The sequence below is a fragment of the Chelonia mydas genome, chromosome 2 (genome assembly GCF_015237465.2).
Source record: "Chelonia mydas isolate rCheMyd1 chromosome 2, rCheMyd1.pri.v2, whole genome shotgun sequence".
NCBI classification, from domain to species: Eukaryota; Metazoa; Chordata; order Testudines; family Cheloniidae; genus Chelonia; species Chelonia mydas.
The window spans coordinates 243,186,493-243,214,141 of record NC_057850.1 but is presented as its reverse complement, the minus strand read 5'-3'; the positions used below and the strand labels follow the sequence as shown (position 1 = coordinate 243,214,141).

At 42.2% G+C, this 27,649-nt stretch overlaps 1 long non-coding RNA gene across 1 annotated transcript; it reads right to left on the bottom strand.

The window, feature by feature from the left end:
- Nucleotides 1-15,260: 15,260 nt before the first annotated feature.
- Nucleotides 15,261-25,138, bottom strand: LOC122464773. Its single transcript, XR_006289123.1, has 2 exons — nt 25,004-25,138; nt 15,261-17,206 (listed from the first exon to the last, which is right to left on the bottom strand). It is a non-coding gene; the product is annotated as an uncharacterized LOC122464773 (long non-coding RNA).
- Nucleotides 25,139-27,649: the final 2,511 nt, after the last annotated feature.

Here is a 27,649-nt window from a genome sequence, read left to right as displayed (position 1 = left end):
TGGAACTCATTGCCACAGGAAATTCCTGAGGCTAAGACATCAACAAGTGGTTGTAAGATAAAGCTGACCCTCTCCTGCAACTTTCCCTTTCTTCCCCTTATTATATAGGTTACACTAGCTTAAAGTCACTAACTCCCCAAGGTTTAAGTTACATCACTGTTTATTTTGTCACAGAAATTGGCCTATAGTTTAACCAGCATTTTTTTTAAAACCCCAGATAATATTAGGGGTGGGGTGAACTCCTCGTTCAATAGAAATGAATGGCAAAACCCGCATCGACTTCAGTGGAGCCATAATTTCATCCAATATCTTCAGCTGCTGTAAATTGGTGCAACTTCACTCAAGTCAATGGAACTGTGTTGATCTGGCCCTCAAAGTTTAGCTATGAATAGTCATTTAGTTTTGCAGAAGTAATATGCAAGCTCTCCAAGTCTCAAAACCAAGTTCTCTTTATTTACTCTTTGCAATATAGACTATAGATGCTATAGAATATTTTCAAGTGAAGAGGACATGTTTTCTCCTTGAAATAGAAACCCTTAACTCCAAAATACAGACATCAGCTTCACTTTCTTTTAAAAGTTCTCTAATGCTGACACTAATATACAGTATACACGGGCTCCATGTAAAGTGATAGCACAAGTTACAGCTATGAGGTAACTCAGAATTTCCCACAACATCTCACACAGTAAGTAGAGATGGGCAAACCTCAGAAGGGTTGGAGTTTGGGGGTGGAGGGGACAGGTTGGCAAACAATGCAGCTCTCGAGGTTATCTGGACTATCTGTGAAACTGCATTGGAAGTCTCATGGTAAAAAGTTTTTACGCCTATTTCATCACTTCCTCTTTCATTCTGAACCAGAACCAGGCAGCGGAGAGGCTGGGGAAAATGAAAAGCAATTGCCAAAGGGCAATGTGAGGGGTATCCACACTTGTTTGAATCTCAGAAACTGTTTGGTTTGGGGCAAAAGTTTGGACAGGGTAAGTGTTAGTGTTAGTTTTTAGTATTATTTAACATCTATATTACAGTAAGGTCTGGAGGTCAGCCAGATCAGGGCCCTACTGTGCTAGGTACTATAAAAAACATAGTAAATGACACCCTGTTCACCCAGGTTCACTACTCACCATGGAGGTGCCTCCTTGTGGCTCATCTGGGGATTGATTAGCTTTCAATCAGTCTGATGCCCCCTCCTTCAATTGCTTGCTCCATGGTGTCTCTCTCCCTCTCTCTGGAGTCATTACTTCCTCTTGGTGACTTGAGTCCTCCCTCTTTGTGTCTTGGCCTTCCGGCCAGGTCACTGTAGTTTTCCCCTTCCAAAGTATCAAAGTCCCACTGGATAGCCATCTCAAGCAGTCTTCCACTCCGCTGCCCAGACTGTGGGAGGCAAACCCTCACCCGCTCTCTACTCTGGGGTCCAGAGCCCAGGGACCCTATGTCTAGCAACCATAGTCTACACAATCCCAGACCCTTTTGCTGTTTCTGCATCCCTTCAGGCCCACCTCCAGATTACTACTGGAGCTTCCTCTGCTTCCCGAAGTTACTTCCCCCTCTCAGTGTCTTACCAGAGTCTGTAATCCAAGGCAGGATCCCAGGGCCTACTCTCCCCCTAGAACTCCCCTGCAGCCAACTCCCCTCCTCTCTAGGGAGTGGATGCAGACCTCCTCCCTACAGCCCTTTCTTACTACCAACTTTCTGTCTTTATGAGCCTATCCCAGCTCCTCTGCCAGCTGGGCCTGATCAGCCATTAGGCCTTGGCTCCCCTTCAAGTGCAGCCTATAGGTTAATTGGCCTATTTTACCCATTCAGGCCTTGTGTGGGGTGGATACCCCATCACACACCCTCTACTCCAAACAGTGTACACTCTAAAACTCCTTATTTTATCTAAAAATGAGACTAAGCCAAAGCCCAGATCCAAATGCTCCTAAACTTTGAGATGTTCCAAACCTAAACCTAGAGATAGATCCACATTGTGCAGGTGACCAATCAAAGTCCAGCTGTTCAAAATCAAGATCCTAAATTTGCAGTTTGAGCCCATATTCAAGCAGAAGCAGGACCAAACTTGGTTGCAGTCCTTTCTTTGCTATGTAAATGCTATCATATTTAATGTGTAAGGCTTTGTCTACACACAAAACAGTTATACTGCTAGAGTGTACCAGTATTGTTAAAGCAGTACAATTCTCGTAGCATGGGAGCAGTTATACTGATATAAATGTGCTTTTCCTGGTATATTTTTATACCAGTATAACTGTGCCCCACACTAAGGTTTGTACTGGGATAACTATATCGGAAAAAATCACACCCCTGACCAACAGTTATACTGATACACAAAGTGTGAGTAGACCAGACCTGAGATATGGTAACTTCTCTAAATATGTGTGACTCATTATTCGGCTCAATTGAGGATCAACAATTCACGTTCTCTAGTTTTATCTTAATCTGTTCACTCCCCCCTTAGGGTTTTCTAGTCTGAAAAAGAAGATTTATTTCTTAAGTGTGTTAGCTAAAAAATGTTAACAGAGACTGGTAATGGAAAGGAACTTTATTTACACTAAAAGAAAAGAAGTACTTGTAGCACCTTAGAGACTAACCAATTTATTTGAGCATAAGCTTTCGTGAGCTACAGCTCACTTCATCGTATATATCCGATGAAGTGAGCTGTAGCTCACGAAAGCTTATGCTCAGATAAATTGGTTAGTCTCTAAGGTGCCACAAGTACTCCTTTTCTTTTTGCGAATACAGACTAACACGGCTGTTACTCTGAAACCTTTATTTACACTCACCGCTTTAAATCACCAGAATAGCATAAAGCAGCTTCAGCATAGATAAGAATCAGGGCCCTGGCATAAACAGGCCACAATTCCCTCGTAGGATTCAATTCACTCAAATGATGTGTGAATATGACTTGTCTGTCTACACTAGAATTTTTAAATGTGTTAGTTAAAATATTTGAGCTCACACATTTTAAAAATACACCTTTTTTCCTAATCTAAGAGTGCTCAATCCACCAATCAGAAAACAGTCTCTACTGTATTCAATGCTGTAAAAAAAAATCCTTAGATTTTCTCCATAAATTATCAGTACCACTTCAGTTACACAGTCAATAAAGTTTACTACAATGTTGTCAACTTAGAGAGTGTATTACTTTAAAGGAGTGTATTGTGACTCAAAGAGAAATTTGTTATACGCCAGTAAGAAAATAACAGCATATCTACCATCTTGATCAGCACCTTTCTATTATAATGAACTTTTGTCCTACCGCTAAGTAATTTAATAAAATTTGAGAGAAGAAATAATAATGTTTCAGTTGAATAATGGCTTTCGCACTTTGAAAATGCACAGCAGAGTAGCTCTAGGATGCTCTAAAAGGATAAGAAAGACCATAAACAAAGGGTAACGTGAAAAATGTGTCCATCAAATCTAGCCTTTTTTCCTAGTGCAAATAATCCTCCAACAGATTGTGATTGTTATAAATATATCAGTCATTAAAAATTGTTCCCTCGATAATCTCCACAAACAGATTTCAAACTATGGATTATTTACAAACTGTTTGTAGTCATTCTTTAAATGAGTATTCACTATTTTTACACAGCTACATCACATAATACTGTTTCTATTTTCTGATTGGATGACCGAAACACAGACATGGATAAAAGCAAACATTCAGGCTTTGATTTTGTTATGGAGTAGACTGGGAAGGGAACATCAGTCAGAAAGGACAGGAAATAAGCAGGCCTAGAAAATGTTAGGATCTTTTAAATCTGTCCCTGCCCTTTGCTGTACAGGAAAGAGGATTATATCTGACTTTGCACATGGATCTGAGATTTTAAAATATCCCAGTTGGGGGAGAAGAGAAGACCTATAAGCCATATTTATTGGCTGCTTAGCAGACCCTGTTCAATTACCTCTTGTCCCGTTGTATTTGTGTACACTTATATGTGCAGTGTTATTTGTGTAGGGTACAGGCCCTTATCCTTGTCGCTTTTGTTTGGTCAGCTGCCTTAGTGCCAGGCCTCTGGCCTGAGACATTTGGAGAAGCTGTTCGTGTAGCCTCCTAGAGCATATACAACACACAATTTTGTGACTGAAATCAGTGGTCTCCAGTTTATGTTATGTTCTCACCAACCAAGCTCAACATGGCCAAAACTCCGAAACCCTCTCCACTTCTGCTATTGTCCATTGCTCTCTACAAACCTCCAGGAGAAGGAGGAGATTTCCCCAAGGTCATGAGACTGTCTGATGAGGAGGATTGGTGTGTTGTTAACAGTAATGGAGAATGGTAGAAGTAGAGAATGGTTAGGAGGAAAGTTAGGCTGCCTATTAGGAAAATCTCCTGGCAGTGAAATCTATTTGGCTATAGAATTGTTTCCCATGAAGATGATGGGAGCCCCAATTGCTTGGGATATTTAAAACTGCACTAGACAATGAACTAGTAAATGTCATGGTTGGCAAAAATACTTGCATCTGCAGGATGGATCCAGATGATTAGATAGACTAAATGACCTATCAATAACAATCTTTTGCATCCCTAATATCTACCTACACTTCTGTGATAAAGTATGTTATCAGTCTTGGATATGAACCAGTATGCTTTGTAGGGATAAAGCTTAATTCTGATGTGCAAATGCTTTCAAGTGAGCCGTGGTTACAAACAGGGAAATACAGAGGGTAGAGTTTATATGACTGTTTACAAGAATGTCGTTATTACCGTGCTATAAAACACAAAGGAATGTGACCAGACTAGCACAGAACATCAAAAGAATTGTAGAGTCATTTTAATTAGTTACTAGAAACTAAGTCAGATTCTGCACTTTTGGAGCTATATGGTTCTACTTTGCTCATGGATTTAAGCTACTTAGCAACCTTTATACACATTGCAGCATGTTAGGGGCTGATCCGAAGTGGTGCTTAGTGCTCCCAGCTCTCCAGCTGGAGAATACATCCTATACATACGTTACATTAAAGAAAGATGCAAGTAAAGCCATCAGGCCTGATTCTTTGCTACCTTGTCACCTTGTGTAGATATTTACACCTGTGCAACATCAGTGAAAAGCCAGACCAGTAGCATTCCATACCCATTGTGCACAAGGTGTGAGACTCACTCACATACAGATTACACTGCATAGACTGACAGATTTAAACACGTATGATGGGTTGTTACGTACACAGAGTGGTAAAATTATACTATTTTTATGCCATATACAAGTTATGCTTATCTTCCGCAGGAAACTGGTGCAGATTTACAAAGCCACAAATGAAAATCAATGGCAGTTGGCATCTAACAGCCATTATTGCCTTTGAAAATCTGTCACATGGTGTTTAAAATCTGTTCCAGTATTGTATTTTCTTTTCCTTTAACACTTTTCCAGTAGTTATTCTTTTCTAAGATACTAAGATACCACCTAGCTACCATACCATATATTAGATTAATATTGTCTTTTATTGAAGACATTGATTACAACATTTTACTATCAAATATACCTTTAAGGTTCTTATACCGCATCCATCATCTTGTTATTGGAGGACCTATGGACCTTATTCTTGGAGGTAGTGTGCACATGCAACTCCCATTGAAGGCAAGCCATCTGTTTTTTAAATGCAGCTCTTAATGCTTGTATGAACAGAACACATGAAATGAAATTTATTTTAGATAAATGGGATTTCAAAGAATGGAAGGGTTTTTGGTGCAGGTGATGCACATCGGAGAATATCACCTTGGGGGAGTCTAACCCTCAGTTCAAGATAAACAGAGCCCCCACACATACACACACATACACACACACTCCTCCTTTCTCAATCACTGTGGAAAGCACCACCATTCTGCCTGTCACTCAGGCGCATAACCTGAGAATCATCTTCAGTTTGGGCCTCTCTCTCTACAGCCTCATATCCAGGCTATAGCTAAGGCTTGCTGATTCATTCTAAATGACATTCGAAGATACAGCCTTTCTTTATCCATCCACACAGCTAAAACTCTCAGCCAACCTCTGATTATCTCACTTCCTGATTACTGCAACTGCCTTCTCTCTGGCCTCAACAAATGAAGCTCTTCCCCTCTCATATCCATTCAGAATGCTGCTGCAAAGATCATTTTCCTAGCCTGTTGCTTTGACCATGTCACGTCTCTTGTTGAATCCCTCCACTGATCCCCATTTTCTTTTACATCAAACTCAAGCTGCTTGTATTCACTTTCAAGACTCTTCACAGTCGGTCCCCACCAGGAGTGAAAGTAACTCCAAAGACTTACAGGTACAGGGGCTGGGGCTGGCTCTGGCCCCCGGAAGGGGCAGAGCCTCGGGTGGAAGGGACAGGACTGGGGTCAGCAGCCGCCAGCCAGCCCTTCTACGCCACCTGGCCCACACCGCCTGGGGCTCCAGGGGCAATTTAAAGGGCCTGGGGCTCCGGCAGGGCCGCCGACGGGGGCGGGCGCAGCAATGTTAAAGCACTGCCGCGGCAAAGGACCCTCCTTAAAGCGCTGCTGTGGCAGCTCTTTAACATCGCTGCTCCTTTTGCCTCTCCTGTCAGCGGCCCTGCCAGTAGGGTCTGCACCGGCAGGGCCGCCGACAGGGAAGGGGCAGCAACGTTAAAGCGCTACTGTGGCAGTGTTTTAAGGAGGATCCTTCGCTGCGGCAGCGCTTTAAGGACCCTCAAAGTGTTCCCCACCCAACCTATCATTTTTCATTTGCTATCCATCTGTTGATACACACCTCTGCTTGGCTCATCATGTCAGCTTCCATCACCCACTTGTTAAATTTTCCTACAGGCATCTTTGTGCTTTCTCCCATGCTTCCCCACATGCTTGGGAGGAGCTCCCCATAAACATTCCCAAAGCTACCTCATTATCCACCTTCAAATCCCTCCTCAAAATACTCCTTTGTCGTGACGCCTACCAAAAATATTGACAACAGTCAGGCAACTGGTGAGTTGAGACCACTGCTTACCATGCTGACCAATACTGTCTCACTATATGCACCATCTGCTGTATCCAGCTGTTGACTCTTGTCTTATACTTAGATTGCAAGCTCTTTGGGACAGGGACTTTTTTTTGTTCTGTGTTGTCCAGAACCTAGCACAATGGGGTCCTGATCCATGACTAGGGCTTCTGAGCACTACAGTGCTAATAAAATAATAATATTAATAACAACAACAACAATACCAAATATGCCAGAACCAGCTTTTCAGCTAAGAAGGCTTATGCAGGGCTCTACTTTAATCAGTGCATGTCTTCTGGTAGTGCCACTGGCTGCTCTACAGATCTCAGGAACCATTGCATTTAGAACTGGTCAAAATATTTTTGTCAAAAAGCAATTCAACAGGAAATGGTTTTACTTTTCTCTGAAAACTTTCATTTTCAATGTATCAATGACATTTTCATGGGGGTTGATAAAGGCACAGACACCAAATCCCCCAAAGATTTACCAAAACAGTTTTTGAAAACCAAAGATTTTTCAGTTTGTGGGGGGCAGCGGTTTGGTTTGGTTTTGTTGAAACACTAAAAACCATTCACAGGAAATACAGACAAAAGTTAAATATTCTCCAAAAAATAGTTGACACTTTTCGACCAGCTTAACTTGTGTTGTTTCTCAACCATGGAAAGACTTCTTGGATCTTCAGTGCCGCTGTCAGAGGAGGCTGGTGCCTCCCCCACACACCATGAGCATGTGGGGACCAGCTACCACTCCAGAACACTTAGTAGGATTAGCAGGGCAGCAGCCTGCCTTGACATCCCCTTTGAAGATGCCAATAGGGAAAATCAGCCAGTTGGAGCCTCACAAAAACATCAAGAATTGGTGGGACAGGGTGCAGGCCTCCGAGTCACCACCTCTTTAAGACTTCTACTAGAGATTGGGGCAGTAGAGAGATGGTGCCAATGTGGTAGAAGACACCTGTAGAAGGGTGGTAGGGTATCTTGAGAATCTGGAAGCTCCAACCCAAGTACATCCAAGTACGAGATGGGCCTAGATGTGAAGGTCTGGATTTGAACTTTTTCCATCCCAAATGTGGGAGCTGGATATGGAGTCTGGATTCAAATCCATTACATTTGCTGTTGTGATTTGTTCAGGAAATTGGCTGACACAGTCAGAGAGTTGTTAAAGGAATATGTCCTTTTTTTTAATTCTTTCTTTAGTGGAGGATTCAGTCAGATTTTAGTTCCAGGGTAGACAGGACATGGTCCGATAGATTAATGGAGTCTATTTGCTTCTGAGTTTGCAAGATGACACTTTGGAAGTTAGGAGTTGGCCTGTTTTTGAATAGTTATTGTGTAGAGGGAAAATGGATAGAGTATAAATGAAGTTTTCAAAAGTGCATAAGAAATATAATTTTTCACATGGATACCACCACTGTATATGTGTTATATATATGCCACATAAATAAATAAAAAGAGATACACACAATTTGAAAGTTCACAGTGAATGAAAAACACTTCTCTGTCAAAGTAGTTAAATACTTAGATATTAAAATTCATACTTGAGACCACAGCACTCTCGTAATTGCCACTCAGCCGTCTGAGACACCAACTTCTAGTCTCTTGTGCTTTTTTGTTTGTTTGTTTTTGTTTAATTAAATGAATTTGTGCTTGGTTTGAGAGCTCTGTTTATCCACAGAGCAGATACAGCTGCACTGAAAATGTCCCCTGCGCTATCTTGCTAACTTGCCTCTACTTTGACTGGTAAAGACTATATCTGGCAGATACCTAGATTCATTTTATAATTTTTCCAGCAGTACACAAAAAATGAAGGTTTCTGACTTCCAGCCTCCTGCCAAGAATCAGATGGTCTGTCACTGGAAATAAGAAACTGTCCTAAGAAACTGTCCTACTTTTGTGGCAATCAGCATTAGCCATAGTTCTGGGCTGATTATGACTTCCCAAATTCCAGATGCAGAATCTCACTGACAACATTCTCACTCTCAAGTTTATGTGGCAGCATCCCTTTGCAATAGTGCAGTGTCTTTAAGTGTGTGTGTGTAATAGAGCACTGAAATAATAATATTAAGGTTCAGATATAGATCCACAAAAGCAAGGGTTTAAGTTGTGGTAGCAAACACAGTTTGACCCACAGCACATATGATCCTATATCACAGAGCCTCAATACAAATGATCATCATCTTCCTTCCTGTCTGGGACACAATACCAAGGCACTCGGAAAGTGAAATGCAAAGTCACACCAGGTACTTCCAACCACTGAAGTTGAGTGGTGGAGCCTCGCAAGAAACATGAGGGTGAGCAAGCCATGCAGGAGCCCTCTATAACCTCTGTGCCGAGCCTCAGAAGGATCCCAACACAAGCCCCAAACAGGTCTGCACGTATGGTGGTTTAGGACGGAGCCACACAATTCATGGTTACTCAGATCCATTGGCCCTAATACTACATACAGAGACTGTGGAACACCAGCTGCTCTTCCAGCCTGTGGGCTGGGACCGCAGCCAGAGAAGGGTCACCCAGTGCAACTCCATGGGCTGCCTGTGGATTTGGGGAGGTGAATTTCAGCCCTCATAAACTCTTAGCCATGCACTGCCCAAAGCCCAAGTCAGTTAACTGAGATTCATACAGGTGGAGTGAATTCTGCTCTAAGTGGTTAAATACAGTGAATTAAACCTTAAATCCTAAAGTCCTTGAAGTGGTCAGACCCTTCACATTATTTTAACGTTCTTCACTTGTATTTTTTGTTCATGGTAAGTTCAGCAACCAGCAGAGAGTATCCAAAGACAGCTTAATTTTTTTTCAGTTGACTGAGGCACTCAGTGTGTATCTATGACCATGGAACAAGACCTGTGCAAACCTCAGAATGTTTCTTACAAAGGGAGCCGTCTGACTCATTTGAGGGGAGGGAGTCAGTACACGTAGGTTTGCACTGAGTTCGCATTTGAAACAAGTCCTAGATTCACAGGGCTAGTCTATACCTGTAATCCACATGGGTGTGGATAGAGAGAAAGGGCACAACACAGCCCAAAGGGAGTGAGGAGGAGGAGTGGGTCTGAAGGGATTATGCAGCAGGCACCCTGAGTGCTAGGTAGCTCCAGGAAGAATTGTACCAATACAAACTTATGCCTTAAAGGCACAGTCTGGACAAAAAAAGAGAATCAAAACCGATTCAGGTTCATTGGACATGCAGCTAGCTATCAGTCTCGTGTACTTATATGATCCTCCATCACTATAGTATTTGAGCACCTTGCAGTCTTTTGTGTATTTACCCTTACAACACTTCTGTGAGGTAGGGTGTTAGGATATAGATATTCAGGCCTGTCTGTAAAGGCCTATACTTTAATTTAGGTGTATTCTTATCACTTAGCTAGTTATAGAGGTATAAAAGAAAGAATCAAAATCACTGTCTGCCATTGTAAGGGCCTTCTCTTACTGTGACAGTCTGAGGCCCTGTTCTTAGGCTAAGATTTTGGCTAAACAGCAGAGGCAGCCATAAGCTGGGAAGCGACCGGTCACATCCTCACATTCCAAACCAGTCACATTGAAATAAGGTGCTATTGGGCTGTTAGGCATTCCTATCACCTTCAGAGAAAGGGAAGTGCCTAGAAGATGTAAAAGGAAACTTAGTTTGATAGCATCCTGTCTAGCAAGAACTCAAGTATCAATAGCTAGGATGTGAAATCCTCATTTTTTTATTGTTCTATTACTGTAGTTCCCATTTCCCTATTGTTTCTCTGTATAATCTCTGTCTGGTTCTGTGATTGTTTCTGTCTGCTGTATAATTAATTTTGCTGGGTGTAAACTAATTAAGGTGGTGGGATATAATTGGTTAAATAATCATGTTACAATATGTTAGGATTGGTTAGTTAAATTTTAGTAAAATGATTGGTTAAGGTATAGCTAAGCAGAACTCAAGTTTTACTATATAGTCTGCAGTCAATCAGGAAGTAGGGGTGGGGGGGGGAAATGGGAACAGGGAATGGGGGTGGGGAATTGGAATCATGTTTTTCTAATGGGGGGAATGGTAACAGGGACACAGGTAAGGCTCTATGGTGTCAGAGCTGAGAAGGGGGACACTAAGGAAGGAAACTGGAATCATGCTTGCTGGAAGTTCACCCCAACTAAACATCAAATTGTTTGCACCTTTGGACTTCGGGTATTGTTGCTCTCTGTTCATGTGAGAAGGACCAGGGAAGTAAGTGGGTGAAGGAATAAGCCCCCTAACATAGGGCAATGCTATTATCCCCATTTGACAGATGGGAAACTGAGGCACAGATAAACTAAGTGAATTGCCTAAGGTCACACAGGAAGTCTATGGCAAAGCAGGGCATTAATAGATTCCAAGGCCAGAAGGGACCACTGTGATCGTCTAGTCTGACCTCCTGTATAACACAGGCCATAGACCTTCCCCAAAATAATTCCTATTTCAACTAGCACGTCTTTTAGAAAAACATACAATCTTAATTTAAAAATTTCCAGTGATGGAAAATCCACCACAGCTTTTGATAAGTTGTTCCAATTGTTGACTGTTAAAAATTGATGTGTTATGTCCAGTTTGAATATGTCTGACTTCGGCTTCCAACCACTAGGTCATGTTGTACCTCTCTCTGCTAGATTGAAGAGCCCATTAGCAAATATTTGTTCCCTATGTAGCTACTTATAGGATATGTCTACAGTAGTGACTACATACCTGTCCATGTGCAGGCTTATGCCATAGTCCCCCTACTGTCCACACTTAACCCCCTGAAGCAAGTTTCTCAAGGCAAGTGGTGGGTAAGTTAACTAGCACACCTAAGAGATGTGTGGGTAAGTACATGCCTTAGCTGTGGCACGGTCCTGTACCCATGCCAGTTTGCAGTGTGAACGGGGATGAGGAGTGTGTACTAGGTCTCAAGTTTCACTAGTCCTCCTCGCACAATGCACTCACCTCTTTTTCTTCCTGACCCTTACACAGTCTAGGTCCCTGTCCACCTATGGACCAATGCCAGTGTGCAGTACTGAGCACAGTGGAACAGCTTTGGTCTGTACTGGTTACAGGTGACGATGAAGCCAGCTCTGAGAGCAGCTGCTTAGCCCACCGAGTACACCCAGGTGCTAATCAATGTATGGGCACAGTACACCATCCTCCACAATTTTGGCCTGAGCAGCAGGAACATTCACCTGTACTGGGAAAATTCCTGGAAACTGGAGTAGGCAGGCATTCAGCTGACTCCATCCCAGTGCCGTGAACGTATGAGGTATTTGAGGCTCCTGTACTGGAAGGCCAAAGACAGCAACAGTCGGTCTGGGATGGTTCCTTGTACATGCCTCTTTATATGAGAAGCTTGACTGGGTGCTGTCACGGGCTCTGAGTTCTTAGTCTGAAGTGGCTCATGATCTCCTCCTCAATACCTTTGTTGTCATTGTCCAACAGGACACTGATGAGAGCCAGGGCAAGTAGGTGGCAGGGGCTGTGGAGGATATTCTAGACGACCTAGAGGATGAGGAAGCATGTGATTCTGCACCTTTACTCAGAGGTGTATGGTGAAGAAGCCCTGCCATGAGGAACCTGAGGAGGACCTCAAGCTGTGGCAGGAACCCGAAGCCCAGGTTGGTAAATTACAATGCCCCCCTCTCCCTGCCCCCAGCCTCCCCACCAACATCCCCTTTTATTCTGGTGCTAAAATTCCAAATTTTAAGATCAAGCATGTTTGAACTACAGTGCACTGGCTTTTCCTCCCTCGATAATATGCCATAAGTCTCTGTGTGTTTGAACTGCAATACTAAAGCCACAGCATTGTCAGGCATCTATGCGCCATCCCCTTGCCAAACTTTTCTAACTGCCCTCCTCCATCCAGTTCCTGCTGTGCTCCACCCCATATTGGGCCTCAAGTGAGACAGTGATTCTAATTTTGTTGATTTCTGATTATCCGCAGTTATGCATTTGGTTTCTGAAGCTATTTTTTTCAAATATTTCATAAAAGAAAAATCAGTGTTGCCCTGTGTCTCTGCACCTCCCAGCCACCAGTCAGGCAGCAATGGGAGGTCCCAGGGGAGGTGGAGCAGTTTTGAAAAGGTCCAGGTTTGGGAATGGAAGATGTTGTAGAAAACTTAGTTGTCTAAGGCAGGGGTTCTCAAACTTCATTGCACCATGACCCCCTTCTGACAACAAAATTACTACATGACCCCAAGAGCGGGGACTGAAGCCTGAGCTCCACTGCTACAGGCTGTGGGGCCAAAGCCAAAGCCCAAGCCCAAGGACTTCATCCCTGGGTGGGGGGCCTGTAGCCTGAGCCCCACAACCCAGGGCTGAAGCTGACATCTGAGCCCCGGGTGGTGGGGCTCAGGCTTTGGCCTGGGGCAGTGAGGCTCAGGCTTTGGCCCTGGGCCCCAGCCAGTCTAATGCCAGCCCTGACAATCCCTTAAAATGGGGTTGCAACCCACTTTGGGGTCCCAACCCACAGTTTGAGAACGACTAGTCTAAGGAAATGTTAATTACAGCAGTCTTTTCTCCCTTGGAAGATTACCACAAAGTCTTTACAGTCTCTGTCCTTATTACTTCACAAGTCCAGAGGAGAAGGGATGAGTGGTCAGATAAAAAGAGTGCAGTGCCCCTTTAAAGTTGTCTGAGGTAAGGGGTTGTGGTGCTGGGCTGAATCTTCAGGAAATCTAATGAAGTTGCAATGTGTCTCTTTCTTTCCTGTCCATTTCACCGTTGTTAGGCAGGCAGAGAGGTAAGATTTTCTGGGGAAGCCAGGGGTGGGATGGGGGATGGATTGTGGTTCACTCTCCTTTTGTATGAAATCTCTGTATGCTAGCTGAGAAAGCAGTTGATTTCCAAACAAATTGCATCCCAATCCTGTAAGCATATTTCAGCAAACTTCTGTTGCAGCAAGAACTCCAGCTGATTCTTCAGGTTCACAAGCAGTGCAAATCTGTTAGGACCACCTTCATAGCTGACCAAACCCTTCCATTCAGCAATATGTAGAGGGGTGACCATTAACAGAAACATAGATTGCCAGATCTCTTCTACAGAACTAAAAAGTCACTTCTCTTTTCCATTCTGGTACTCTGGAAATCACCATGTTCTTCAAAAGTTGGCCAGCCTTAAGGGAAGAAATTGTAAACTGGTAACATAACCCCTGGAAGGAATTACCTCACCTTCTCCCACCCCCATGGAGATAGTATAAACATTTTAAATTGCTAAAAACTCTAGTTGAGTTTTCTTACCATTACTAGACTCTGCTCCTTCCTCACAATCTGCAAAAGGTGACTGAGAACCAAGGACAGTGAGACAGTTACATTCCTGGAATGATGAAAAGTATCACAACTGTGGCCTTCTACAGCAAAGTAATGTCATGTGGGAGTATTTCTCAGTTTGATCCAAGTCCAAAAAAATAATGCTCTCCTTTTTGGCTCCTGAAAGTGAAACCATGCCATCAAGAAGGCAGGAGCAGCACCACAGAGAGAGCAGAGGTAGATGGAGATGAACCCTGGAGGAGCTGCTAATAGGGATGGACAGGAGACACAAGGAGCAATTTGAATTCCTCAGGGCTCTGGAAGAGTGGTGTATTCAGCAGGAAGAGACATTTATGAACCACCAGTTCCTGGAGCTGGAGGCACATCATAGGGAACAAGAGCGTTCCCTAATGGAAAGGCTAACTGAATTGGTGGCCAAAAAAGTGCACTGCCCACCTGCTGCCATGTCCCCAGAACGAGCCCATCAACCACCACTACCTTGTCCTCCTCCTCCTCTTCTGGCTGCTGCTCAGGGCACTGCTGAGCCAGGAATCCTGTTACAATGAACTCCCCACCTGACAAACCCAGTAGAGAATGCTGAGCCTGCAGGAGTCCCGGACCACCCCCATGTACTGGCCCCTGGAACTCCTCGCACGAAGCATCCTGGGTTTTCACCAAGAGTCATTTTTCTCCATCGTTCACCCCTTCTGATGAGGAAGAGAAGGAAATGGGTGCAAAAACATCACACTGTGGGTGGTGTTCTTGGTTGTGAACCATTCCTTCAGTATAAATACATTGTTCTGATTTCAAAATCTTCCCATTAAGCCTTCTACCTCATATCTTCAGCAAATGTTATGCTTTGTTTAATGGTGTGTTGGCCTTCCATCCTAATGATGAACTGAAGGCATTTTTTATTCTTGAATGGGCCACAAGCTTCCTACATCATTTAATGGAATGGTGTGTAAAACTCTGGTGTCATCATAGGGCAAATAAGCCTCCACCCCAGGGTTCAGAAATATCTTAAATTGATACGTGGGAGGGATGGGGAAAGTGCAGTTTATGTTATGTGCTTCGAAAAGCACTCCTATTTTTCATGTGTGTCTAAAACTACAAAAGGGGTCAATTAATTTCTCAGTGGCTTTATTAAACATGTTGAAAATCAAAACCAAAGAACAACAAAAAAGAGGGAATGCACCAGCAATAAGAGTGCCTTGTACAGTACCCCCACCTCCCCAGGCCCGTAAGCAGTATCAGTCATATCAGGGATTAGTGCTCTAACAACTGTTAATTGCATTTAGCACTGCTGACAGTAAAAAGTCACAAAACACAATGGTTGGAATCTTTCCCCTAACCTACCCCATCAAAACAAACCATCATAAGCTTGGTAAAAAAGTTTAAGTGGTCTGGATAAGACAGGTTTCTAAAGAAGACAAAAACATTGAACAATGACCATGACTCAGCTACCAACCTCTACAGCAGAAACCCAACCTCAAGGTGATAATCCAATGGAGGTGCCCTGGTACAATTATTTTTAATATGTGCAATGTCACATGAACAAATGGGTAATGACCTTCAGCTACAGGGGAACAAAACCCTCACAAAGCTAGGTAGCTCCATAAGTATGTACCAATATTCCCACAGTGTCAGGATCCCAACAAGGGCATTCAGGGCCAAGTGTCAAAACAGGGGCAAACCTGTGGCTAGGAGTAGCCAAGGAGTTTGTACTCAGTTCCAGGCCAGGGTTGATACTGAGGGTCAGAGTCCAAGCCAGATTTCAGGGTTGGAGTTGGGACGCAAATCAAGCTGAAGTCAAGCCAGCAGTTCAAGAGCATAGAACAGGAACAGTTGTGGCAGCTACAGAAGATCTGCACTGTTGCCTGTACACTTCCTTGAATGCCCTTTGGGTTTATATTGGGTAGGGAGCCAATCAGGAGCCAGGCGGGCTGCTGCCTGTCAAACCCTTCAGTTAGAAATTTCCATGGTCTGTGTCCACAGCGGGTCATGGGAAGTGGAGGGGGGGATTACAGGTGCCACTGGCTGTCAATCTGGAGATGTTAATTGCCTGGTAGCTCTATGGCCCCGGGTTCTAGACCCATGGAGCCTTACACTTGTGTGTATTTCCAGCATATTTACAGGAAGTGAAGGTGTCCCTTGGCACAGGCTGATGTCATCCTCTGCTTCCCTGATGTGCCAAGATGTGTACACATATGGCATCCTTGATCTTCCTTGCCTGCTGGGAACCAGAATTAGTGTGCATCTTGGTGGGATCTGGCTGTCTGTAGAGAGTTTGTAACCCCAAACTTGTCCTGAGCTCACTTGGGACAGTAACATCCCCCTTTACCATCACAAATGTTATGTAGGGTGCAGCAGGCAACAATTATGCAAATGGAGTTTGCCACATTGGCATCCAGATGGGAATGTAGGCAGCACCAATGAGTTTTCAGCCTACCAAATGCACACTCCACAACCATTCTGCAGCCACCTTAACTTGTAATTGAATTCCCTATTTCCATATTCATTGATGTTGGGGTACAGCTTCATAAACCCAATCAGGAGTGGGTATGCAGTGTTCCCCAAAATAACAGTTGGCACAGACACATCATACAGAACCATATCATTTTTCATTTTACATACTCAGGTTCCCCTTGTGGTTGGCAAAGTACTGGGATATGAGCGCCATCAGTGCCCTCTGCACAGTTCAGAAACATCATCTTCCCAAATCCACCAATTATTTCTGGAACTTTTCTTATGGAGCCACCCATGAGTAAATCAAAGTTTATTGCTTCACAAAGCTGCACAACCATGACCCTGACAGTGGACTTTCCAACCCCAAAGTGGTTTGTACCAGACCTATAGCTGTCTGGAATAGCCAGCTTCCACAGGTCAATAGCAACCCACTTTTGAAACGGCGTGGCTTGTCAGAACCAAGGGTTTTAGCATTGGGAAGTTGGTGCTAGCTCATCACACAGCTCCGTGAAGGTCTGGTTCCTCATTCAAACATTCTGAAGCCACTGCTGGTTATCCCACATTTCCAAAATGATATGATCCCAGCACACCATGTTGGTTCTCCTGCAACAGAAGCAACAGTCAATCAGAGGGCATACTGTGACAACACGGGCATTCACCATATCTGTACAGTGTGAGCTGAATAATCGTCATTGATCCTCAAGGTCAGCTATCTTCAGCTGGTCAGAAAATGCTGCCCAAATTCCATCCGGTATCTCACTGAGCACCTACTCCAGTGCATAACCATTTGCCCCACAATAAGAAGTGGGAGCAGGACAAGATCATCATCCTATTGCTCCATGTCTTCTACCCAGTTTTGTATGGAATAACAGTGAGGGGCAACAGGAACTGCTACTGGCAAATGTATGAAGGTGGGGGAGAGTACTAACAAAACACACCAAATCAATTACTAGAGTGTCTCCCTGTGACACACTGAACCCTGGGATACTGCCCCTGAAATGGTAGTGCTAATGTCGTGTACCTACAGCAGCAGCATGGAAGCAGGTATATGTGTGTACACAGCCTTATTCCAGTGTCCAGCACAGTATGTGTGGATGCTTGGGCATAAGAAACACACATGAACATGAACATGATTCAGTCCTTGGGTATCTGTCCAAGTGTAAACATAGCCACAGATTGTGATAAGTCACCCCTCAAACTTATCTTTCTTAAACTAAATAAATAAACCGAACTCTTTCAGTCTATCACTGTAAGGCATGTTTTCTAATCCATTCTTGTGGCTCTTCTCTGAACATTCCCCAATTTATCTACATCCTTCTTAAACTGTGGACACCAGCAGTGACACCAGTACCAACTACAGAAGTAGAAAAACCTCTCTATTCCTACTCAAAATACCCTTGTTTATGCATTTAAGGATTTCATTGGCCCTTCTGGCCACAGCATTGCACTGAGTGTTTGTGCTCAGCTGATTATCCATTACAACCACCAAATCTTTTTCAGAGTCTCTGCTTCCCAGGATAGGGTCCTCCATCCTGTAAGTATGGCCTACATTCTTTGTTCCTAGGTATATACTGTGACACTTCCCAGCACCTCACCACCACTTGTCCTTAGTATGAAGAAGTCGGGTCTGAGTGTTGTGGATCAGTTCCCTGAATCCACCAGCCTCTGGCAACATAAGCAATGCCTTCCAGACCCCAGCAGGCCTCACTCTCTCTGTGTAGGCAGCAATAGCCACATCTCCCAAGTCCTCAGAGCATTCACTGCAGTGTCCAGCCCTGCATCCACTGGACACTAACAGAATTACCAGGTCTGTTACTCCCAAAGGAACAGTACACACCAGCTTGTAATATTCAGCTGAAGACCAGCACTTTGCTTAGCAATACAGCAGTTAGATATATTCAGTGAAAACAAGAATAAATTTATTATCAAACATACAAGTAATAGTGAGTAAGAATACTGGAAACAAATAGTTACATAAAAAACAAAATCATAACACTTTCTAGAGACTAAACTTAGCTAACAGGTTAACGTCCTATCTAAAGAAGTTTATCACATCTAGAGTCCTCTGCAGTGTTTTCAACCAAAGTTAGCTGAGATCCTGCTTTTGTGAATGCAAATGCACTGTCTGTTTACTTCCTAGGCACAGGATGAAGGAGTGACTTCTTTGCTGTCTAGAAATACTCCCAGAGTCTTTGCTCATAGACAGGATAAGCCCCCATGGCTTGTTTTTTCCTATGTGCTCCTTGCCTGTTGACTTCACATTTCTTTGTTAACATTTCACTTCTTATGTAAACAGGCATCCATTGTGTTTGCTTACAATGCTTAATTTACAAAATGACAGAGAGATACATTTCTTACCTCCTGTCTGGAGGAACCAGTCTAAGGCTTTGTCTACACTAGCATTTTTGTCAGTAAAACTTTTGTCGGTCAGGCGTGTGAAAAAAAACACACCCCGACTGACATAAGTTTCACCAACAAAAGTGCTGGTTTGGACAGCACCATGTCGGCAGGAGATGCTCTCTTGCCAACACAGTTAACGCCGCTCCCTGGGGACGGTTTAATTATGTTGGCAGGAGAACTCTCTCCTGCCACCGAAGAGCGGCTACATGGGAGACCTTACAGCAGCACAGCCGTAGCGGTACAGCTGTGCCGCTGTAAAGTCCATAGCATAGACATAGCCTAACACGCTCACCTTCACACGCTTAAAAACATAATTTTCTGGTACAGATACAGAACTCCTTGCATAGTACATGTACATACATTTCACATTTATATTAATGATCAGTGTGACACTGGCTTCCATATGAGACCACACATGACATTCTTTGGTGAACCAGAATGTACATACCAGAATCAGGAGGTACCTGTATCCTTCTGTACCCTCTTGTCAGTCGGCACAGGAAGGTTCTTGGGTCACATACACATTTACATTTAGCCACATTAAAACATATATTGCTTGCTTCTGCCCAGCATATCAAGTGATCCTGGTCACTCTCTATCAGTGACCTGTCATCTTCATTATTTACCACTCCCCCAATCTTTGTGTCACCTGTACATTTTGTCAATGATGACTTTATATTTTTTTCCATATCACTGATAAAAATGTTAAATAGGATAGGGCCAACCAATCCCTATAGATATACACCTCATTAGATATACACCTGCTTCGATGATTATTCCCCATTACAACTACTTTTTCAGGCCTATCAGTTAGCCACTTTTTAATCCATTTAATGTGTGCCATGTTAATTTTATATCATCCTAGTTTTTTAATCAAAATACCATTCAGTATCAAGTCAAATGCCTTACAGAAGTCTATTTCTTCAATGCTATTACCTTTATCAACCAAATTTGTAATCTCATAAAGAAATCAAGTTAGTTTGACAGGATCTATTTTCCATAAATCCATGTTGATTAGCACTAATTATATTAGCCTCTAGGTCTTTATTAATCAAGCCCTGTATCTTCCTCTCCATTATCTTTCCTGGGATCAGTGTCAAGCTGACGGGCCTATAATTACCAGGTCATCCCACTTTAAAATATTGGTGCATTATTAGTTTTCTTCCAGTTTTCTGGAACTTCTCTAGTGTTCCAGAAGTCATTGAAAATCATCATTAATGGTCCAGAGAACCCAGGTCTCCCAAGTCTTAGTCCACGGCCCTAATCACTGGATCATCCTTCTTCTCCAAGGCTTTTCCATCCTTGATGTATCTTTTGGTGAAACTAGGTTCAGTTTCCAGATTGTAACAAAGCCGTAAGTCAGGGATGTTTCTCCTTATTTTTCGCTTTGATACAAAAGTTCTGCACAGCTTTCATGAAACCAGCTTACACGCTCCCCCCCATTATTAGAGATGTACAGCAATTTTCAGCTATGCACATAAGCTAAGGAGCCTGAAGATACAAAGCTTCATTAAAGCCAAATATAAAAAACTTACAAGCAAACAAACAAATGTTAAGACGACGCTAATAAAATAGCTGGAGAAATTGGCTATTGTGACGTCAAGTCCAAATTTAGTTCCAGGCTGTATTTTATTATTTACACATCTGCTAGTGAAATGCATGATGAAGTTATATTTTGGAAATCAGAAATAAATGAACAGAAATAATCAATCAATCATCGTCATCATCTAAGCTAGTTTCTGCTCTCAGTTTCCCTGGAATAATTCCATTGCCTTCAGCAGAGTTACTTTGGATTTTCACCAGTCTAAATGAAAGCAGAATTTGCCCTTCTTTTAACTCTCTGCATGCCAGAAGATCTAAAGGAAAAACTGAAGGTGAGATAGATGACAGTTTTTTTAAACCTGGCTGGATAAATGGCTCACTTTGACAGGATGCCTGTAAGATGTAGTCAGCTCCAGTGTTAATAGCTTAATCATAATCAGTATTCATGTCACTGGCTTCCTACTGTAGTGCTCCCTAGAGACTAGAAATAGAGTTGATACATGCTGAGTGAGGGAAAAAAAGCCTTGCCCGCTTTGCATGCACAAATGAGTTTTACCTTGGTTTCTAAAAGAAAGTGCAAGGAATAAATACACCTGCTATGGATCTTTGTCCATAATGAGAAATACACCTCTGTCAGTACACAGGGGACTTATGTGTGTGCATTGCACTACAGTGTACCAATTGCAGAACCGGCCCCTGTAATTCCTCACAGTCCAGGCAATTAGAGAGACAAGGTGGATGAGGTAATATCTTTTATTGGCTCAACTTCTGTTGGTGAGAGAGATGAGCTTTCGAGCTACACAGAAATTGGTCCAATAAAAGATATTACCTCACTCACTCTGTCTCTCCAATATCCTGGCTACAACAACACTGTGTACGTTCTGGGCAATGGCATTCATAAAATAGATAATCAAATAGTTGAGGTCCTGTATTACTAAAGGAACAACAGTCTCACTGGTTCCAGAATATGGCTGCAGCTGCCAGATGGAGAATTACCCTGACCAGGGGACATCTCAACTGACATAAAGTCAATATCCTTTTGCCTTGTCATAAGAGGACACATCAGAAGAGGAAAGGTATGTGTCAGGGCAGGGCACAGCCGAGCTCTGTTCTGCCAATTCACAGCCAGCGTATGGTCTTTTAGGGACCATTGCCAACTGTCATAAGTTAGAGCAGCCTTTTGACTGGTCTAGGGCAGTCTGAGGATCAGGCACCTGTAACTAGTTCCTTGATAACCTGCCCACTTTGTCACGCTTTCTCATGCCCAGATCCTCTCACCCATAGGGCCCCTTGACTTCTATGGGAGCAGGATTTAGTACATAAATGTCTGTGCTCAAACACCAGCCACTGGTTATTTTATTTTTTTATTAATTTGTATTGATTTTCATAAAGAAACAGATAATGAAAAATACAAAAAGGCAAATGAGTTGCACTTTACATAATATTAAAAATGCTTCTGTAGATTTCAGGCGACACTTCATAAAACAAAACATTTTATTCAAAGTGTACTCCATGCCATACAGGTTGCACAAGATAAAGGCCTTATGCTCTCATATTTGTTGGCATGTTAACAAAGAAAAAGGAACCGTGATGGACATGCTATTGGACTATCCAACAGCCAGGTAGCTGTGGAAAGATGTGGACACAAGCATTAAACGGTGCTCAGTTCCAGAAGCCAAACCTTAACTGAAAATTATATCCTAGGTTATTTACCTGCTGAACTGGGTTTAACTCCACCACAGAGACTTTGGTTCTTGAGGGCTGACATGATCACCACACATATGATTTTACAAAAATGGAAGAGTAGGCTTATGTCCAGAATAGAGTAATGGTATTTGGACCTGTCTGAGTTAGCATCCAAAGAAAGAACAGTTTATTGCCGTTGAGAGCAATTATATGAATTAAAAGATATTTGAACCCCATTTGTAGATAAATATGGATAAATAATGTTGAGATGGCTCAGAGAATGACAGACCTCCATCCCACCTAACCCTTCCTCTTCCCCCTCCTTTCCCAGGTCATAGACTCAGAACTTTGAGGCCAGAATGGACTATCATGATCATCTAATCTGACCTGCACATTGCAAGCCACAAAACTTCATCCACCCACTCCTGTAATAGACCCATAACCTCTGGCTAAGTTACTGAAGTCCTCAAATCATGATTTAAAAACATCAAGTTACATTTACACTAGTTTAAACCTGCAAGTGACCCATGCCCCATGGCACAGAGGAAGGCAAAAAATACTCCCACCCTAACATGTTATGTCTATGTATCTGGTTTTGTATTGTGTCTGGTTTTGCAGCTTAGCTATTATCCACTATTTGAGGACCCTAGTGTTATCTCTTTAGTCCATATGCAATCAGGTCTTTGCTATGGGGGTCCTAAGGAATGAAACATGCTCCATCCATGAAATCCATCTCATCCCATATCTCCTCACATTATAAATAAATACATACATACATACATAGAATCTTACTGCAAAAGTGTTTTTTTGAAAGCAGCTTGGGAGCTTTGGAAGGAGTGCTTTAAAGTTAAAAATATGATTATCATATCACTACGTTGGGGCTCACTCCTGCAGTTCTCACTAATTCTATTGGAAGTAATGAGCCGTTTCATTCCAAAACGATGATTCTATGCACAGTCTCTATGTGCAATATTCTCATCTGCAGCATTAATAGAGCTACAAAGCTGAAAGGCAGATAGAATCAACAATAATAGGCCTTAGTCCTTTTCCAGGCAGAACTCCCCATTGACGGATTAACGTCAACAGGGAGTTTTGGCTGAGACTGCAGGATTGGGCCCATGATGAAAGGTGCTCTAAAAGAGTCAACTGCAAGGTCAGTGTACTTTACACACACATGCTGAAAAATAGGCAAATATCAGTGTCCAATTTAGTTGTCATCACAGAGTGGAACTCCAAGACAAAGGAATGCTGTAAACTTGTAAGGACCACACTTCTCTCTCCCTTTGATGTAAGCCAAGGTAATGGAGATTCTGCCAAGGCGTGACTAATTCCTTCTTACTGTATTGCATAATTTTCATATAATTTTGAAAAAAGCCTTAAAAAAATTGGAAGAAAAGTGAAACTTGCCCCTGACACATTCCACAAAACACAGCCAACAGTACAAAGCAGGTTTTATTAACAGATGGTGAGGGCTCTATTTAAAAAAGTACTGTGGGCATTAAAGGAGATTGTTTTATGTCTTTGACATGAATACTCAGAGTAGATGAACTATCAAGAGTTTGGTTTAAGTGAGATTAATGCTTAGTACTTGGAATTCATCCAAACTGATTAAATCTGATTGAGTAAATGAGCACTACTTTCTCCATATGCTTTCCAAATGATATGATTAAGCTGGATATGTAGTAACTGAAAGTGTAAATATAAGCAAAAGACGGGAAAATACCCTACCCAAGTTATCAATGCAAAAAACTAAACAATATGAAAGACAAACTTTAGTGATCATAAGAAGACTATTATAAAATATGCCAAAGAGAGCATATTTTATAATTTCTGTATGCTTAAGAAAAATAACAAAGCCCTGTATTCTACCCCCAAAGGCTGGGCATCTCATTCATGCCCAGTAAACTCAGTGGAAGGATTTAGGTCAAGAGAGAATCTGGCCCAAAGGCTTTTGGTGGAGGTGGGGATAGGAAAGATGTGACATTTTAAATCTTCTTTACCAGGCAGAGTGGCAAATTAGCAGCCAGTAATCACAGCTGGTAACAATTTTCCCCTATTTGCTTAAAAATCCAGTTTTTAATATTTCATCACACATTTTCTCATTTTTTAAAAAGTTTGCCAAACACTATTTTACATAACATCTAAAGAGTATTTATCTAAGTGTATGTAAAGCATACAAACATTTACAGTATCGTGAGTGTATCTTGGGAAGCAGTGGCTCTGAAAAGGACATAGGGGTCATAGTCGATAACAAACTGCACATGACCTCCCAATGAGATGCTGTGGCTAAGTGAGCTAATGTGATTCTTGGATGTATAAGCAGGTGGGAGTAGGGAAGTAGTGTCACCTCTGTTTACGGCATTAGTGAGCCCATTACTGGAATACTGTGTCCAGTTCTGATATCCATGCTTCAAAAAGGCTATTGAAAAACTGGAAAGCGTTCAGGACAGAACCACAAGATCCCAGGCACAGGAGGCGTTGTGACACCTACAGTGGAGGACCCGTAGGGACATCACTCAAAGAAAAACCTGCCTTACAGGGAAAGACTTAGGAAGCCCAATCTATTTCACTTATGAGGGAAGGTTAAGAGATTTCTTGAGCATCATCTAAAACTACCTATATAGAGAGAAGACATTTGATAGTAGAGGGCTCTAATTTAGCAGAAAGAGGCATAAAAAGATCTGATGACTGGAAACTGAAGCTAGACAAATTCAAGCTAGAGACAAGGTGTAATTTGTGAAGTGAGGGCAATTAGCCACTGGAACAACTTACCGAAAGATGTTGTTGATTCTCCATCATTTGAAGCACTTGGGTGAAATCCTGGCCCTGTTGAAATCAAGACTGGATTCTTTCTAAAAAAGTACAGAACCATAGAATTATAGCAATGTAAGGCTGGAAGGAATCTCAAGAGGTCATCTAGCCCAGCTGCCAGTGCTGAGGCAGGACCAAGTATATCGAGACTAACAGGTGTTTGTTTAACTTCTTCTTAAAAACCTCCAATGACAGGGATTCTACAGCCTCCCTTGGAAGACTATTCCAGTGCTTAACTAACTTTGTAATTAGAAAGATTTTCCTAATATCTGACCTAAATTTCCTTTGCTGCAAATTAAGCCTATGACTTGTCCTACCTTCAGTGGGCATGAAGAACGATTGATCACCGTCCTCTTTAAAACAGCCCTTAACATATTTGAAGACTGTTATCAGGTCCCCTCTCAGTCTTATTTACTCAAGACTAAACATGCCCAGGTTTTTTTAAACCTTTCCTCATAGGTCACGTTTTCTAAACCTTTTATCATTTTATTGTTTTCCTCTGGACTCTTTCCAATTTATCCACCTCTTTCCTAAAGAGTGGTGCCCAGAACTGGACATAGTACTCCAGCTGAGGCCTCACCAGTGCCATGTAGAGTGGGACAATTATTCCTATGTCTTACATATGACACTCATGCTAATACCGGAATATTAGTCTTTTTTGCAACTGCATCCCATTGTTGACTCATATTCAGTTTGATTATAACCCCTAGATCCTTTTCAGCAATTCTACCACCCAGCCAGTTATTCCCCATTTTGTAGTCATGCATTTGATTTTCCCCTCCTAAGTGTAGTACTTTGCACTTGTCTTTACTGAATTTCATCTTGTTGATTTCAGACCAATTCTCTAATTTGTCAAGGTCATTTTGAATTCTAATCCTGTCCTCCAAAGTACTAGCAACCCCTCACAGATTGCTGTCATCCACAGTCTTTGGGTGACACAAATCCAAGTTGTTAATAAAAATATTGAATAGTACCAGACCCAAGACAGACCCTCGAGGATCCCCTGCCCCCAAGATACATCCTCTCAGTTTGACAGGGAATCACTGATAATTACTCTTTGAATACAGGCTTTCAACCCGTTGTGCACCAATCTTACAGTAATTTCATCTAGATCACATTTCCCTACTTTGCTTATGAGACTGTGGGACTGTGTCAAAAGCCATACTAAAATCAATTATGAATTAGTTCAACCTCAAGATATGGATTTGATGCAGGCATAAAATGCTGGGTAAAATAATTTGGCATGTGTTACACAGGTGGTCGAACTAGACGATCATCATGGTCTCTTCTGGACTTAAACTTCATGAATTTATCTCTAAGCATTGTAAATTGCATAATATAATACATAGGTTTCATTTATAACACAAGGAAAAAAGCATGCCCTTATTACAACTTATCCAATCTAGCGCATTATAACAAACTGGATAGTGCATATGTATATCACTGCCCTTTACTTGATGATGTCAGAATTTCTCAGCTGGGTGTTATGGGCCACTTACTGGTAAAGGCCAAAGAAGGTTCTCCCTTAGCTCAAGTGGTAAGGTCTGTGTTTTATGAACAGAAGGATCTATAATCCTGTATATCTTGAATAGATGTAGTGTTCAGTAGAGCGGGTCGGGACTAATTTTTTTTTCATTGGAGTATGCTGATTAGTCAAAAACAAAACTTCCCAGGAAAGGGTCACTTCTGACAAATTTCTCATTTCAAATTATTTTGTTCCTTTTTTCATTCTGTTCCATGACTTTTTGTTTAGACATTTAAATGAATTAAAGGTTAAAAAAAAATTTAAAATTATAAACGTTGAAATCAAAACAAAACATTTTGAAATTATAAAAACAAAATGTTTTGATCAGTTTGTGAAAATTTTCAAAATTTCAACTTTTTGCAATGGGAAAAATGTTCAAAATCTTGAAAACCATCATGGGACCGGAAAACTGTTTTCCACTCACTTCTAGTGATCAATTCTGCATCCCTGGCATACCCCAATCTCATGCTGCCATGAAAGGGAGTGTTGGGAGTGGAACAAATGCAGGATGTGGCCTGGGGATTGGAGGACAATACATATTTTAAAACTCAGAATTTGCAACATTTAGAAGAAAATCCATATCACATGCAGCTAGATTAATGATGGCACAACGTCTCATGAAATACCCATGTGTTAGTATCTAATATGAGAAGCTGAGTAATATATCTGTTCTTAACATCAGGGGTCTACTGTGTATTTAGCAGGCGACAGCTATGGTGTGGATATACAGAGGGGCACTGCCTCAGGGATGGTCTCTGGAGGCAATCTTTCTTGCAGAGCACACAGTCTGGCAGACTGTGGGAGCTGCAGGCAGCTGTGCTCTAGCAGCCTGGCTTTCTTGTCAATTTCATAGCTCCTTCTATGAAATTGACAAGACGGCCAACAGCCATAAGGGACCCAGTGCCTACACAGACAGGGAGTCATCCTAACTACACCATCATAAGCCTTATGCCTCTCGTGGAGGTGGAGTGAGTATGTCGGTGTAGTAGGGCTTACATCGGATGGAGGAAGGCTTGTAGTGTAGACACTGACATAATTAGGTCTACATAAACTGCCTTATGTCGACCTCACTGCAAACTGTA